The 16,085-nt window shown below is 46.1% G+C and overlaps 1 protein-coding gene across 3 annotated transcripts in view; it reads left to right on the top strand.

The window, feature by feature from the left end:
• The first annotated feature begins 1,035 nt into the window (after window positions 1–1,035).
• LOC134945531 (complement C1q tumor necrosis factor-related protein 1-like) overlaps window positions 1,036–16,085 on the top strand; it is a 122,360-nt gene continuing 107,310 nt past the window's right edge. Inside the window, exon 1 of one of the 3 annotated variants that reach the window (XM_063934877.1) lies at window positions 1,036–1,388. The gene's annotated coding sequence lies outside the window, so the exon portion shown is untranslated. The remainder of the gene's footprint in view (window positions 1,389–16,085) is intronic. The other 2 variants (XM_063934878.1, XM_063934876.1) reach the window with 2 other exon arrangements.

The raw sequence follows: 16,085 nt of genomic DNA, 5'->3' as shown, positions 1-16,085 counted from the left end.
ACCGCAGCAGCCTCACCCTTATATCCCCCGTGCAGCTAAAATGAAAGTAAAAAAAAGTCTTCTAAATGACAGGGGGGGCACGTGCCTGGGTGCCCCCCCCCCCCCCCCCCCCCTGGATCCGCCACTGCATGTATATACATACATACATATAAACACACACACACATATGATACATACATGTGTATATATACGTGTACTGTATGTGTGTGTGTATATATATATATATATATGTATGCATGTTTAATATGCTATGTATATGTGTTTATGAATGTGTGTGTGTGTGTGTGTGTGTGTGTGTGTGTGTGTGTATATATATATATATATATATACACACGGTATATATATGTGTAGATATGTATTTTATATATAGATAGATAGATAGATAGATAGATAGATAGATAGATAGATAGATAGATAGATAGATAGATAGATAGATAGATAGATACCCTTGTAGTAGCCGTCACTCGGAAGGCCTCCGTGAGCTTTCTGGCTCAGGTGCCATCCTATGAGGTTTCCACCTCCATCACTATCCCATGTAAAGAAGGCGGCACTCAGAGACTTGAAGGTGCAAAAGAATATTTAGTAAACAAGCTGCAGAGTTACATCAACGTTTCGGGGCGCGCAGCCCCTTCATCATCCTGATGAAGGGGCTGCGCGCCCCGAAACGTTGATGTAACTCTGCAGCTTGTTTACTAAATATTCTTTTGCACCTTCAAGTCTCTGAGTGCCGCCTTCTTTACATGGGGTTTTGGATAGCCAATAAGATTCGGTTTTGAGAACCGAGTAAAACCGAGTAAAACCGAATCCGCTCATCACTAATATATATATATATACACAGACACACTAGTTTTACGGACCCAGCATATACTGGGTCACCTCAGTCCCCACCCCCGTGATTGGCTCCACCCAGTTCTGGAAACCCCCCCATGCAAATCCTGCGTTTGCCACTGCTTCGCCCGACCCTTGTGATAAGCCATTTGCCTTGCGGTGCAGATTTTTTGCACCAGAGCCCAGGATTGCACAGCCCTTCCTGTTGCTTGACACAGCTTGCATCAGTTTGCTGTCTTCATGTCCTGTGATGTTTTTCTCCAGAATATCACAGATTGGGAACACAGCTTTGTTTCATTGCTACGTCCCCACGGTCACTGTTTTTCCTCGGAAAGTTACAGCAGCCTGTGCTGCTCCTTTGTCATATCTATTTATAACATAACACACAGTAACGGAGGAGCTGGCCGGGACGTCCCAAGTGACCTCGTGTTGAGATACCGCCCCCCAGCCATTCCTGTCTTCTGTGGATGCAGAAACATTTTTCGGGGATTAAGGAATCATCCTACAGCTGCTTGTGTGAATAAATCCTATAGAGTTTGAATGCCACGTCTGGTCCTCAGGTGAGTGTTTCAGTGTCCCGTTCAGGAATTCTGTATAAATGTTGTTAGCACATGGGGGAGTTGTATCAAATGTCAGAAAAAGTGGACTCGTCCATCCCAATTAATCAGTTTCCAGGTATCATTTATTTAGCAGTCTATAAAGTTACAAGTTGAATGTGTTTTTTTTTTGTCATCTTCTCCACTTTATCTCTCTCCAAGATTTGATACATTGCCCCCACACGCTGGTTTTACTCATCTTCGTTAACACAGCGTGGCCAACTAACTGCACAGACTAAATCCCACAGAGTCATCCTAATTTCATATAAATCACTATTATTTTACACTCCGTTATGGTTTTGCACCTTTTTGAAAGTTGGACGTTTTTTAACCGCTTGGGGGGAGGGCAGAGACGCAGTTGATGTTCTGTGCCCCCAGTGGCGGAGAACCATGTCAGGTAAAGCCTTTCCTGGTATGGTCGCATCTGATGAAACAACGCCAGACAAGTGGTTAAAGGGATGTTCAACCTGATGATTTTGATGTCCTGAGTTGTATACCAGCCTTCTTGCAACTTTTACTGGACATAGTGATTTCTGTATCTGGCTTCTATTTGTGATTTTCAGCATTTTATTTTATGTTTGTCAGGTTGTTTGCTTTTGTCGCCATGCTCTATCACAAACATTTATTAAGACAGGAAAGGGAAGATACTAAACCGGCATGCCAGGACACAACTTTGGGAATGTTGCTTTGAATGAAGAATTAGAGTAATAAACTGTCGCTCTGCAGTGACACTGACAACAAATACTACACACAAGACTGAAATCTGAGCACAGTAATGTACAACACATAGCAAGTGTAACTATAGTGTAACATCTTCTCTCTACTAACCAAGTAGTTCTGTGCAGTCACCTCCAGTGTCATCATACCCCTTACAGTTATGTCATGGTTTGCCAGGTCATTTCACCTGAGCAGCTCTGTATCCCGCAGAGGGGGCTATATCTTCTTGCGTCACAACCTATAACACGTTGCCATTAGCATTACAACTGACAGTGGCCTTCATTCCGAGTTGATTGCTCGCTAGCTGTTTTTAGCAGCCGTGCAAAGGCATGGTCGCCACCCACGGAGGACTGTATTTTCGCTTTCCAAGTGTGCGAATGCTTGTGCAGCCGAGCCCTACAAAATGTTTTTGTGCAGTTTCAGAGTAGGTCTGGACTTACTCAGCTCTTGCGATCACTTCAGTCTTTTTGGTGCAGGAATTGACGTTAGACACCCGCCCTCCAAACGCACGGACACGCCTGCGTTTTTCCTACCACTTCCAGAAAACGGTCAGTTGACATCCATGAATGCCCTCTTCCGCGCGGTCCCGAAAAGGTTGCACAATCGCGAAGGTAGCGAGATCGCGAGCCACGCACCCGTTTTCATCACTAAGGGGGCATGCCCAGCGCTCTGTGAGCCGCTGGCATGCCGCCTCTCCTGTCTCCACTAAATAGACGCTATGCGCACAGCGTCTATTCACCGCTGCTCTGCTAAGCAGAGCAGCGAGTGCAGAAACCTACCAACTGCCCCCCCCCTCCCCACTGCGGGTCCGCCTGGCACAGCAGCGATCGGGTCTGTGGTACCTTCCAACATCCGTCAATGATATTTCAAGATGGGAGGGGGTGACTACGGCACGCTGGGGGCCGGCCACTCCATAGTAGCTGTGACCACTCCTTCAATGGACTTTACTGTCGGGTTGGGACCTTGCTTGTGTATGGTACATGTGTGACAACTGTGGGGTCTGTATACTAAGCCTTGTGTGGAGATAAAGTGGACGGAGTTACCAGCCAATCAGCTCCTACCTGCCATGTTACAGGCTGTGTTTGAAAAATAACAGTTAAGAGCTGATTGGCTGGTACTTTATCTCCATGCACTGTATCTCCGTCCAAGGCTTACAAAATAGACCACAGTTGCCTACCCTCCCTCATTCTGCAGGAGACTCCCTGAAATAGTAGCAATCTCCCTCACTCCCTGAATAGACCAGCAATCTCCCTGATTTTACATTACATTCTTGGGGTAAAAAACTAAATCAGAGATACATACATTCAAATGAGTTCATCTGTGCCATTTCCCTGCATTGTTATAAGGCACAATGATCGCTATGGCTACATGCATTTTAAATAAGGTTTCTCTTGGCCACTTACAGTATATGGAAGCCCTTCTAAAACACAATACACAAACAATTCCTGAAAAATATCAGTGTATTTTCTTCAACAAGTAGATCTTACTAACTTTGGGGATCATTTACATTTGGATGTAAGTCATGTTTATGACACGTCTCTCAGCAGTACACCTCCGCGCTGATAGGTGTTACTTTCACAATATCCCTGAAATGCATTTTTCAAAAGTAGGCAAGTATGAAATAGACCTGTCACGCGTGTGAATAAATAGGCTGCCTGGGAGGGATCTTTGGCTTAAAATGGGCGTTAGCTCTCTTTCGGAACTTGATAAATTTGCTAATTTTTTTGCAGCCAGCATAGAAAGCTATGGGGACAACTTTTGCATCAGAAAGCAGAGAAACTGCATTAGATATCACTTACATCTGCTGCCGCAACCTCAAAATTATATTTAATAAAAACTATAATGACTGCAAAAATACTTTAATAAACAAGTTTAATGGGTCTAGCTTCTATATCAATTTCAGTCACTCTTAATAATTTCCACTTTAAAATTGGATTAATGTTTCCATAAATACGTTGCTGTTACTGCCTAGCTTCCTTCTGTGGGTTTCGTGTCTCATATTACTATTAGCCAGAGATACGACGCAGCGCTGCTTACCTGCTTTCAGTAACGATGCTGAAGTTAGCTTCTTATTCGGCCAGCTTCTTATTCACTTCTTATTCACTTTTCAGTTTTGCAAGGGTTAACTAGTCTTGGGCCACAAATTTGACACCTGAAATCAATAGAGGGTGGTCACTTACATATCACCCACTTGTATTTTGCTTGGCCCAACACTGTTTTGGGCATGAAATACACTGGCAAAGTGGGCACACACACCATATTTTGCCATTTTTAATAAGTAGCTGTAGTTTTGCAAGGGTTAACTAGTCTTGGGCCACAAATTTGACACCTGAAATCAACAGAGGGTGGTCACTTACATATCATCCACTTGTATTTTGCTTGGCCCAACGCTGTTTTGGGCATGAAATACACTGGCAAAGTGGGCACACACACCATATTTTGCCATTTTGAATAAGTAGCTGTAGTTTTGCAAGGGTTAACTAGTCTTGGGCTAAAAATTTGACACCTGAAATCAACAGAGTGTGGTCACTTACATATCACCCACTTGTATTTTGTTTGGCCCAACACTGTTTTGGGCATGAAATACACTGGCAAACTGGGCACAAACACCATATTTTACCATTTTGAATAAGTAGCTGTAGTTTTGCAAGGGTTAACTAGTCTTGGGCCACAAATTTGACACCTGAAATCAACAGAGGGTGGTCACTTACATATCACCCACTTGTATTTGTCTTGGCCCAAAGCTGTTTTGGGCATGAAATACACTGGCAAAGTGGGCACAAACACCATTTTATAAATTGCCATTTTGAATAAGTAGCTGTAGTTTTGCAAGGGTTAACTAGTCTTGGGCCACAAATTTGACACCTGAAATCAACAGAGGGTGGTCACTTACATATCACCCACTTGTATTTTGTTTGGCCCAACGCTGTTTTGGGCATGAAATACACTGGCAAAGTGGGCACACACCATATTTTGCCATTTTGAATAAGTAGCTGTAGTTTTGCAAGGGTTAACTAGTCTTGGGCCACAAATTTGACACCTGAAATCAACAGAGAGTAGTCACTTACATATCACCCACTTGTATTTTGTTTGTCCCAACGCTGTTTTGGGCATGAAATACACTGGCAAAGTGGGCACACACACCATATTTTACCATTTTGCATAAGTAGCTGTAGTTTTGCAAGGGTTAACTAGTGTTGGGCCACAAATTTGACACCTGAAATCAACACAGGGTGGTCACTTACATATCACCCACTTGTATTTTGCCTGGCCCAACACTGTTTTGGGCATGAAATACACTGGCAAAGTGGGCACACACACCATATTTTGCCATTTTGAATAAGTAGCTGTAGTTTTGCAAGGGTTAACTAGTCTTGGGCCACACATTTGACACCTGAAATCAACAGAGGGTGGTCACTTACATATCACCCACTTGTATTTGTCTTGGCCCAAAGCTGTTTTGGGCATGAAATACACTGGCAAAGTGGTCACAAACACCATTTTATAAATTGCCATTTTGAATAAGTAGCTGTAGTTTTGCAAGGGTTTACTAGTCTTGGGCCACAAATTTGACACCTGAAATCAACAGAGGGTGGTCACTTACATATCACCCACTTGTATTTTGTTTGGCCCAACGCTGTTTTGGGCATGAAATACACTGGCAAAGTGGGCACACACACCATATTTTGCCATTTTTAATAAGTAGCTGCAGTTTTGCAAGGGTTAACTAGTCTTGGGCCACAAATTTGACACCTGAAATCAACAGAGAGTAGTCACTTACATATCACCCACTTGTATTTTGTTTGGCCCAATGCTGTTTTGGGCATGAAATATACTGGCAAAGTGGGCACACACCATATTTTACCATTTTGCATAAGTAGCTGTAGTTTTGCAAGGGTTAACTAGTCTTGGGCCACAAATTTGACCCCTGAAATCAACAGAGAGTGGTGACATGCATGTGACCCACTTGTATTTTGCCTGGCCCAATGCTGTTTTGGGCATGAAATACACTGGCAAAGTGGGCACAAACACCATATTTTACCATTTTGAATAAGTAGCTGTAGTTTTGCAAGGGTTAACTAGTCTTGGGCCACAAATTTGACAACTGAAATCAACAAAAGGTGGTCACTTACATATGACCCACTTGTATTTTGCTTGGTCCAACGCTGTTTTGGGCATGAAATACACAGGCAAAGTGGGCACACCCACCATATTTTACCATTTTTAATAAGTAGCTGTAGTTTTGCAAGAGTTAACTAGTCTTGGGACACAATTGTGAGACCTGCAATCAACAGAATGTGGTCACTTACATATCACCCACTTGTATTCTGCCTGGCCCAACATTGATTCTTGAATGAAATACGCTGGGAAAGTGGGCACAACCACCATATTATAATTTACCATTTTGAATATGTAGCTATAGTTTTGCAAGGGTTAACTAGTCTTGGGCGACATAATTGATACCAGAAATCAAGTGTTAGATTACCTCCTTATCGCACAGGGGAGTCTTAAAGAGACTATGTTGAGTTAAAGTTGTCTGAAGTCAGCTCCTATCCTAGCTTGAAGGAAGCTTTACTCAGCAGGATTGGGGTGACGGGTCCCAGCAAAGCGCAAGAATATTATGAGTTGCAGCTGAACCCATCTGAGCCTCCAGTGGTTAAACTGGCATAATTGTCCAAACTGAGTAAAACCTGGTTACAGACAGATAAAAACTCTTCTCAGTGGGTAGTGGAAGTGATGGCTCTAAACCAGGCTATACGGGTATTAGACCGTGGTGTAAAACACTCGGCCTTTGCAGGCTGACCCCCAGACAATTGAGGAGCTAGCAGTGGTGATTAAGAGGTACCTGACCCTGGGAAATTTTAATAAAGCCAAGCAAGGGTTACAGCCAGTACCTATGCCCAATACCCAGATCCCCATTGTTAAACCAAACAGCCCGTCTCCAGTCATATGTTTTGAGTGCAGAGAGCCCAGTCATGCACAGCGGTACTTCCTAAAGCAGGGTGAGCTAGTGGATTGCAGCTCAAGGAAAACAGCACAACCTGTATTCAGTATGGCGCCTGGAATTATTTCCCAAGCTGAAACTACCCTGTTTCATCTGATGGTACAGATTGAAGGCTGGGATATCTGGGCCTTGGTTGATACTGGCAAAGAATTGTCTATCATCTCTGCTAACCTGGTTCTTCCCGGGTCTGGTCAGGTTGTGCTTCTGGTAAAGATGCTATGTATACTTGGTGACATAGAAGAATGCCCATGAGTGCACCTGCCGGTGGTGATTAAAGTAAGACCAGTAAAAATGGTAGTTACAGTAGCTTCCAAACCTTCTTATCCACTAATCCTGGGCCAGGACTTCCCAGTGTTGCAGGAGTTTGTTACCTGGCATGACATTGGCAGATAGACAGAGGTTAAGCTGTCGCAGAGGCCAAGATCTACTGGAAGCCAAGGTTGTATGACTGTAAAGCCCTCTCTAGCCAGTGAGATTGAGACACATTAGTCCCCCATTTGCGAAAGAGTGTCTTTGCAGGACTTTAGGCGAGATCAACATAACGATGGCAACTTGTCCAATACTTTTTAAAATGTGGTAGTGGTAAATGGTAAGGTAAACTCTGCTTTACCACCTGAAGGTGTACCTTACTTTATGTGAAAAACAATTTGTTTTACTTTGTAACTTATTTGCAAGGTAAAAGGGTAGACCAGTTGCTGATTCCCCGAAAACACGAGCAGCTGGTATTGAGGGCGGCTCACATGCATTTATGGGGTGGCCATTTAGGGGAGAGGAAAACTCTCCAGCATATCCAGCTATGGTTCTCCTGGCCAGGCATTCATGCTGCAGTAAAAAAATATTGTCAGGAATGCCCAGTGTACCAAAAGAATGCACCCCATACAGAATTTAGGGTGACCTTAGTTTTCCTGACTATAATTTCCATACCTATTGAGCCAATTTTTATAGATCTGATAGGGCCAGTAGAAAAATCGGATCATGGGCATCAGTATATATTGGTGACGGTGGACTACTCCACCGGGTACCCGGAGGCCATACCACTATGTAACATGAAATCTAGCACTATTGTCCGGGAGTTCTTGATGCTATATACCCATCTAGGAATACCAATTGAGGTCCTGACCGACTAAGGTACCCCTTTTGTGTCTAAATTAATGAAATACCTGTGTCGCCTGTTAAAGGTGGATAGAATTACCATTTCGGTTTACCACCCGCAGACAGATGGCTTGGTTGAATGCTTTAACAGAACCCTTATGCAGATGATGAAAAGGGCAGTCTCACAGGAGAAGCGAGATTAGGACCTACTCTTACCTTAGCTAATGTTGGCAGTTTGAGAGGTACCCCAAGCCTCTTTTATTATTATTATTATTATTGATGAGCGGGTTCGGTTCCTCGGAAACCACCACCCCCCCGAACTTCACCCATTTTACACGGGTCCGAGGCATACTCGGATTCTCCCGTATGGCTCGGTTAACCCGAGCGCGCCCGAACGTCATCATCCCGCGGTCGGATTCTCGCGAGATTCGTATTCTATATAAGGAGCCGCGCGTCGCCGCCATTTTCACTCGTGCATTGGAAATGTTAGGGAGAGGACGTGGCTGGCGTCCTCTCCGTTTATTAATGTTGCTGCAAATATTTGTGCTTATTGCTTAATTGTGGGGACTGGGGAGCAGCTGTATTATATAGGAGGAGTACAGTGCAGAGTTTTGCTGATCAGTGACCACCAGTTTTATCCGTTCTCTGTCTGAAAAACGCTCCATATCTGTGCTCAGTGTGCTGCATATATCTGAGCTCACACTGCTTTATTGTGGGGACTGGTGAGCAGCAGTATTATATAGGAGGAGTACAGTGCAGAGTTTTGCTGACAGTGACCACCAGTATATATAGTAGTACGGTACGGAAGGCCAGTGCTCTACCTACCTCTGTGTCGTCAAGTATACTATCCATCTAGATTCTATACCTGTGGTGCATTTTAGTTTTGCAGTTTGCTGACAGTGACCACCAGTATATATAGCAGTACGGTACGGAAGGCCACTGCTCTACCTACCTCTGTGTCGTCAAGTATACTATCCATCCATACCTGTGGTGCATTTCAGTTGTGCGCAGTATATATAGTAGTAGGCCATTGCTATTGATACTGGCATATAATTCCACACATTAAAAAATGGAGAACAAAAATGTGGAGGTTAAAATAGGGAAAGATCAAGATCCACTTCCAACTCGTGCTGAAGCTGCTGCCACTAGTCATGGCCGAGACGATGAAATGCCATCAACGTCGTCTGCCAAGGCCGATGCCCAATGTCATAGTAGAGAGCATGTAAAATCCAAAAAACAAAAGTTCAGTAAAATTACCCAAAAATCAAAATTGAAAGCGTCTGATGAGAAGCGTAAACTTGCCAATATGCCATTTACGACACGGAGTGGCAAGGAACGGCTGAGGCTCTGGCCTATGTTCATGGCTAGTGGTTCAGATTCACATGAGGATGGAAGCACTCATCCTCTCGTTAGAAAAATGAAAAAAGACTCAAGCTGGCAAAAGCACAGCAAAGAACTGTGCGTTCATCTAAATCACAAATCCCCAAGGAGAGTCCAATTGTGTCGGTTGCGATGCCTGACCTTCCCAACACTGGACGGGAAGAGCTTGTGCCTTCCACCATTTGCACGCCCCCTGCAAGTGCTGGAAGGAGCACCCGCAGTCCAGTTCCTGATAGTCAAATTGAAGACGTCACTGTTGAAGTACACCAGGATGAGGATATGGGTGTTGCTGGCGCTGGGGAGGAAATTGACAAGGAGGATTCTGATGGTGAGGTGGTTTGTTTAAGTCAGGCACCCGGGGAGACACCTGTTGTCCGTGGGACAAATATGGCCATTGACATGCCTGGTCAAAATACAAAAAAAATTCACCTCTTCGGTGTGGAATTATTTCAACACAAATGCGGACAACAGGTGTCAAGCCGTGTGTTGCCTTTGTCAAGCTGTAATAAGTAGGGGTAAGGACGTTAACCACCTAGGAACATCCTCCCTTATACGTCACCTGGACCGTATTCATCAGAAGTCAGTGACAAGTTTAAAAACTTTGGATGACAGCGGAAGCAGTCCACTGACCACTAAATCCCTTCCTCTTGTAACCAAGCTCCTGCAAACCACACCACCAACTCCCTCAGTGTCAATTTCCACCTTACACAGGAAAGCCAATAGTCCTGCAGGCCATGTCACTGTCAAGTCTGACGAGTCCTCTCCTGCCTGGGATTCCTCCGATGCATCCTTGAGTGTAACGCCTACTGCTGCTGGCGCTGCTGTTGTTGCTGCTGGGAGTCGATCGTCATCCCAGAGGGGAAGTCGGAAGACCACTTGTACTACTTCCAGTAAGCAATTGACTGTCCAACAGTCCTTTGCGAGGAAGATGAAATATCACAGCAGTCATCCTGCTGCAAAGCGGATAACTCAGGTCTTGTCAGCCTGGGTGGTGAGAAACGTGTGTCCGGTATCCACCGTTAATTCACAGGCAACTAGAGACTTGATTGAGGTACTGTGTCCCCGGTACCAAATACCATGTAGGTTCCATTTCTCTAGGCAGGTGATACCGAAAATGTACACAGACGTCAGAAAAAGAGTCACCAGTGTCCTAAAAAATGCAGTTGTACCAATGTCCACTTAACCACGGACATGTGGACAAGTGGACAAGTGGAGCAGGGCAGACTCAGGACTATATGACTGTGACAGCCCACTGGGTAGATGTATTGCCTCCCGCAGCAAGAACAGCAGCGGCGGCACCAGTAGCAGCATCTCGCAAACGCCAACTCGTTCCTAGGCAGGCTACGCTTTGTATCACCGCTTTCCATAAGAGGCACACAGCTGACAACCTCTTACGGAAACTGAGGAACATCATCGCAGAATGGCTTACCCCAATTGGACTCTCCTGGGGATTTGTGACATCGGACAACGCCACCAATATTGTGCGTGCATTACATCTGGGAAAATTCCAGCACGTCCCATGTTTTGCACATACATTGAATTTGGTGGTTCAGAATTATTTAAAAAACGACAGGGGCGTGCAAGAGATGCTGTCGGTGGCCCGAAGAATTGCGGGCCACTTTCGGCATTCAGCCACCGCGTGCCGAAGACTGGAGCACCAGCAAACAGTCCTGAACCTGCCCTGCCATCATCTGAAGCAAGAGGTGGTAACGAGGTGAAATTCAACCCTCTATATGCTTCAGAGGATGGAGGAGCAGCAAAAGGCCATTCAAGCCTATACATCTGCCCACGATATAGGCAAAGGAGGGGGAATGCACCTGACTCAAGCGCAGTGGAGAATGATTTCAACGTTGTGCAAGGTTCTGCAACCCTTTGAACTTGCCACATGTGAAGTCAGTTCAGACACTGCAAGCCTGAGTCAGGTCATTTCCCTCATCAGACTTTTGCAGAAGAAGCTGGAGACATTGAAGGAGGAGCTAAAACAGAGCGATTCCGCTAGGCATGTGGGACTTGTGGATGGAGCCCTTAATTCGCTTAACCAGGATTCACGGGTGGTCAATCTGTTGAAATCAGAGCACTACATTTTGGCCACCGTGCTCGATCCTAGATTTAAAACCTACGTTGCGTCTCTCTTTCCAGCAGACACAAGTCTGCAGAGGTTCAAAGACCTGCTGGTGAGAAAATTGTCAAGTCAAGCGGAACGTGACCCGTCAACAGCTCCTCCTTCACATTCTCCCGCAACTTGGGGTGCGAGGAAAAGGCTAAGAATTCCGAGCCCACCCGCTGGCGGTGATGCAGAGCAGTCTGGAGCGAGTGCTGACATCTGGTCCGGACTGAAGGACCTGCCAACGATTACTGACATGTCGTCTACTGTCACTGCATATGATTCTGTCACCATTGAAAGAATGGTGGAGGATTATATGAGTGACCGCATCCAAGTAGGCACGTCAGACAGTCCGTACGTATACTGGCAGGAAAAAGAGGCAATTTGGAGGCCCTTGCACAAACTGGCTTTATTCTACCTAAGTTGCCCTCCCTCCAGTGTGTACTTCGAAGGAGTGTTTAGTGCAGCCGCTCACCTTGTCAGCAATCGGCGTACGAGGTTACTTCCAGAAAATGTGGAGAAGATGATGTTCATCAAAATTAATTATAATCAATTCGTCCGTGGAGACATTCACCAGCAATTGCCTCCAGAAAGTACACAGGGATCTGAGATGGTGGATTCCAGTGGGGACGAAGTAATAATCTGTGAGGAGGGGGATGTACACAGTGAAAGGGGTGAGGAATCGGAGGATGATGATGAGGTGGACATCTTGCCTCTGTAGAGCCAGTTTGTGCAAGGAGAGATTGATTGCTTCTTTTTTGGTGGGGGCCCAAACCAACCAGTCATTTCAGTCACAGTCGTGTGGCAGACCCTGTCGCTGAAATGATGGGTTCGTTAAAGTGTGCATGTCCTGTTTATACAACATAAGGGTGGGTGGGAGGGTCCAAGGACAATTCCATCTTGCACCTCTTTTTTCTTTCATTTTTCTTTGCATCATGTGCTGTTTGGGGACTATTTTTTTAAGTGCCATCCTGTCTGACACTGCAGTGCCACTCCTAGATGGGCCAGGTGTTTGTGTCGGCCACTTGTGTCGCTTAGCTTAGTCACACAGCGACCTTGGTGCGCCTCTTTTTTTCTTTGCATCATGTGCTGTTTGGGGACTATTTTTTTGAAGTGCCATCCTGTCTGACACTGCAGTGCCACTCCTAGATGGGCCAGGTGTTTGTGTCGGCCACTTGTGTCGCTTAGCTTAGTCACACAGCGACCTTGATGCGCCTCTTTTTTCGTTGCATCATGTGCTGTTTGGGGACTATTTTTTTGAAGTGCCATCCTGCCTGACACTGCAGTGCCACTCCTAGATGGGCCAGGTGTTTGTGTCGGCCACTTGTGTCGCTTAGCTTAGCCATCCAGCGACCTCGGTGCAAATTTTAGGACTAAAAATAATATTGTGAGGTGTTCAGAATAGACTTAAAATGAGTGTAAATTATGGTTATTGAGGTTAATAATACTATGGGATCAAAATGACCCCCAAATTCTATGATTTAAGCTTTTTTTGAGGGTTTTTTGTAAAAAAAAACACCCGAATCCAAAACACACCCGCATCCGACAAAAAAATTTCAGGGAGGTTTTGCCAAAACGCGTCCGAATCCAAAACACGGCCGCGGAACCGAATCCAAAACCAAAACACAAAACCCGAAAAATTTCCGGTGCACATTATTATTATTATTATTATCCTTTATTTATATAGAGACTTTATATAGAGACTGTATGGGGTTTAGACCCTTCAAACTCCTCTATGGTAGACAATGCAGAGGGATACTAGATCTATTAAAAGATGGGTGGGAGCAGCAATTGTCCCAAGGGGATGCGGTCAAGATCCCGCCGGACGGAATCCCGGCGGTCGAAATACCAAAGCCGGAACCCCGACCGGCACAATCCCGACATATTCTGCCTCCGTGGGTGTCCATGACACCCATAGAGGGAGAATATGAAAGTGTGCCGAGCGTAGCAAGGCACCGTGCCTGCAGCGTGGCGAGCGAAGCGAGCCCGCAAGGTGCTGCGTTCTGCTCGCCACCCCTGTCGGGATTGTGTGGTTGAAATTCCGGCGTCAGTATTTCAACCGCCGGGATCCCGTCCAGCGGATTTAGTACTGATCCCGTCCCAAGAGCCTAACATCGTTCAGTTTGTGTCCCAATTGTATGGCTGTCTAAGGCAAATTGCGCCACTTCTGACCAAGCATATGGTAAGAGCTCAACAGGATCAAAAACGCAGTCATGGCGTTACTGCTGTCAACCGGACTCTCAATAGGGGCAACAAGGTACTGATACTTGTGTCTAGGTACGGCAGGAAGGTAGAAGGAAAGAGGTAAAAGTCTACCATGTGAATTTGTTGAAGCCTTGGAAAGTGCCAGTCATCCCTCTTTAGTGGCCATGAAAACCCCAGAATGTCAGGTGCCTACTGAAGTACTGTAACTTTGAGTCCTAGCCAGAAACAAGAAGTGGTAAACTTAGTAGCACAGTACCAGGTTGTGTTCTCTGCCCTCCTGGGGAAAACTCAAATCATACAGCATGACAATGTTACTCCACCCGGGGGATGGGGGGGGGGGGGGTTGTGTGTGATAAAACAAAGGCCATATTGTACATCTGAGGCCCAACAGGCAGCAGTAAAATGGGAACTGGAAGTGATGCGGCGCTTGGGGGTCATAGAGTAGTCAAACAGTGAATGGAATAATCCCATTTTTTTTAGAGCCCAAGCCTTTTGGAGCTTTGAGATTCTGTAATGACTTCAGAAAGTTAACTAAAGTTCCTCAGTTTGATTCCTATCCTATGCCCCGGGTTGATGAACTAGTACAAAACTTAGCAATAAGCCAGTATCTAACTACGCTAGATTAACTGAAGGGGTACTGGCAACAGAGGCGTATCTAGCACGGGGCGAGAAGGGCACGTGCCCTGGGCGCCGTGGAAGCCCCAACAGAGGGGGCGCCACCGGCACGGCCCGCTCACCCCATGCGACAGGGATTCCGCCGGCGCTACCTGCAGCGCTCTCCCTGTCTCCCCGGCTGCTGTGCCTGTCACACTGGACAGGCAGCGGCAGCCAGGAGCCTCCCCTCACCCCCCCTCCTCCCTGCACATTGTACAGTACGCGATCGCGCGTGCGCGCGACCGCGACCTCGGAGGTGCGCGCGACCGTGACCTCGGAGGTGCGCATGCGCGGCCTAAACAGGTGAGCGGGCTTTACAATTATGTTTATATATTTTTTCTGTCGGGAGAGGGGGGTGCGGGACAGTGTGTGTGTGTTAATTGTGTGTGAGTGTGTGTTAAATGTGTGAGTGTGTGACAGTGTGAGTGTGTTAATTGTGTGTGTGGGACAGTGTGAATGTGTGTTAATTGTGTGGGTGTGTTAATTGTGTGTCTGTGTGTGTGTGTGTGTGTGTGTGTGTGTGTGTGTGGGACAGTGTGATGTGTGTTAATTGTGTGAGTGTGTTAATTGTGTGTGTGTGTGTGTGTGTGTGTGTGTGGGACAGTGTGAGTGTGTTAATTGTGTGTGTGTGGGACAGTGTGCGTGTGTGTTATTTGTGTGTGTGGGACAGTGTGCGTGCGTGTGTGTGTGTGTGTGTGTGTGTGACAGTGTGCATGTGTGTTAATTGTGTGTGTGTGTGTGTGTGTGTGTGTGTGTGTGGGACAGTGTGCGTGTGTGTTAATTGTGTGTGTGTGTTAATTGTCCCGGCGGTTATTGGCGTCTGCAGTGTGCGCCCCGTCCTCCTCCGCTGCCGCTGACAGGAGTGGCGGTGTGCGGCTCTCCCCCTCCTCCGCCGGCTCCGTCCTCCCGTCGTGGCCCTGCAGTGTGTGCCGGTCTCCCCAGCAGCAGCAGCAGCAGGTTAGTCTCTCTCTCCCCCCCCCCCTCCTCCCCCCCCCCCCTCTCTCTCTCTCTCTCTCTCTCTCTCTCTCTCTCTCCTCCTGTGGATTGAAGTTTGTAAGTATCATTTTCATTTATACATGTACCCCTATTGGATTCTACTGGACAAGTGGACGTGACTGGCGTGGGATGTAGGTAAGTAATCTGTCTCTCATTTTTACAGGTACCCCTATTGGATTCTACTGGACAAGTGGACGTGACCGGCGTGGGATGTAGGTAAGTAATCTGTCTCTCATTTTTACATGTACCCCTATTGGATTCTACTGGACAAGTGAACGTGACCGGCGTGGGATGTAGGTAAGTAATCTGTCTCTCATTTTTACAGGTACCCCTATTGGATTCTACTGGACAAGTGGACGTGACCGGCGTGGGATGTAGGTAAGTAATCTGTCTCTCATTTTTACATGTACCCCTATTGGATTCTACTGGACAAGTGGACGTGACCGGCGTGGGATGTAGGTAAATAATCTGTCTCTCATTTTTACAGATTCCCCTACTGGATTCTACT

The sequence above is a fragment of the Pseudophryne corroboree genome, chromosome 7, assembly GCF_028390025.1.
Source record: "Pseudophryne corroboree isolate aPseCor3 chromosome 7, aPseCor3.hap2, whole genome shotgun sequence".
NCBI classification, from domain to species: Eukaryota; Metazoa; Chordata; class Amphibia; order Anura; family Myobatrachidae; genus Pseudophryne; species Pseudophryne corroboree.
This window is presented reverse-complemented; position numbering and strand designations above follow the sequence as displayed.